This window comes from Belonocnema kinseyi, chromosome 9 (assembly GCF_010883055.1).
Source record: "Belonocnema kinseyi isolate 2016_QV_RU_SX_M_011 chromosome 9, B_treatae_v1, whole genome shotgun sequence".
Lineage (NCBI taxonomy): Eukaryota > Metazoa > Arthropoda > Insecta > Hymenoptera > Cynipidae > Belonocnema > Belonocnema kinseyi.
The window spans coordinates 112,289,749-112,291,653 of record NC_046665.1 but is presented as its reverse complement, the minus strand read 5'-3'; positions in this window follow the sequence as shown (position 1 = coordinate 112,291,653).

The following is a 1,905-nucleotide window of genomic DNA, read 5'->3' as shown; positions in this document are numbered from 1 at the left end:
AATTTTATCGAATTCTTCCCATTTTCAATTTGAATTCTTTTTAAATCATAAACTTATCCTGAATTTGTTCAAATTCAATCAGAATTTTTTTTAGATTTCATCAAATTCCTTTTAATCCTTCTGAATTCAGAAGAATATTAGTCACATTATTTTTTGCGGCCGCTCTGGTAATTAACCAATTTTTAAATTAATCATTTAAAAATCGAGGAGCACTTAAGACGGATTTAAATTGTACAAAATTAATCTGTTTTAGAATGTGGCGATTTATACACCTACTTCATAAGGAATTGAAATAGTGAAAATTGATTATTGCACTTCCGAGATCAAGGCTGAATGTTCGCCTCGCCTCGTTAAATAATTTGATCGATCATTTTTTATTTTGAGAATAAATTACAGTTTACGGTAGAGTAATGATCCATAAGAATCTTTTTTTCAATATTTATTATATGAAAGTGAATTTCAGATAAGTAGATGTAAATCATTTTTAACAATTTATAAATCTACTCAAGAAAATGTTAAAAATTGACACCTTTAAAAATACTTTTCATAAATGTTTAAAAAATTTTATTTTCTCAAGCGAAGTGGTTACATCTTCTATTAAAAAAGAGAAATGTTCACTAAAAAACGAACTCTCAAAAAAGTAGTTAAATTTTTAACCCAAGAGATGAATTTTTCTCAGAAATTATGTATTAACAACCAAACAATTAACTTTTTAAAAAAAGTTCAACTTTCACCCAATTAGTTAAATTTTATACAAAAATAAATAGATTTTTAAATAAGAATAATAATTTTTTACAGCAACAAATGAATTTTCAAAAAAACAATTGAATTTTGAACTAAAAATAAGAGTTTTTCAAAAATCGCTACATTGTTCACCAAATAATTATATTTTTTACAAAGAATATGAATTTTTAAATTAAATACTTAACTATAGAAGATAAATTTTCAAACAAATAGTTGCATTGAGAAACATATATTTTTCAACTAAAAATGAGGTACTTAGATTTTCAATTTGAAAAAATAAATTTTCCCCAAAATAAAATAAAAAATTCTCAACAAAATAGTTCAAGTTTCATCTAAAAAGAATGAATTTACACTTAGAAATGTAATAGTTAAATTCTCAGTTTAAAAAATTAATCGTTAAAAAAAATTTCAAACAAAAAGATTAATTTTCTACTAAAAAGGCCAAACAAAACAAATTGTTAACATATTACATGATTTTTCAACAAAATAATTGAAGTTTCGACTAAGTGCGATTAATTCACAATCCAAAATAAAATAGTTAAATTTTGAGTTCGAAAATTAATTTTAAACAACAAACGGTGAATTGTCAATAACAACAAAAAACTAATTTTGAACAATTAATGATGAAATTAAAGAAATTCATTAAATTAATGGTGCAAAGAAATTAATGATGCACCAAAATGGTTTAATTTTCAATAAAAAAATACGATTTTTTAAGCAAAAAATGACTTATTATACAAATGGTTGAATTGCCTACAAAGTAGACCAATTTTTTAGGCACACAATTCAAGTTTCAACCAAAATCATAAACTTAAAAAAAAAATTTTACCGAATTAAGAATAATTTTAAAAAAATTCATGAATTTGTAACTAAAAAACATCAATTTTTCACAAAAAATGTTAAAGTTACATTTTCGGCTTAAAGAATTAATTTTCAACAAGAAACGATTTTCTAACCAAAAATATCAGCTTTAAACAAAATTAATTTTCTACCAAATAAGACGAATTTTTTTTTTAAATTCATAAATTTTCAACAAAAAAGAACATGACATTCCAAAATAGAATAGTTAAAGGGGGAGGGTCGGTAAGGCCGGTTTTTGGCCTAATTTATTTTTGGACCAAAAAATCTGAAAAAATCATGGTAGTATCTTATAAGTATCCC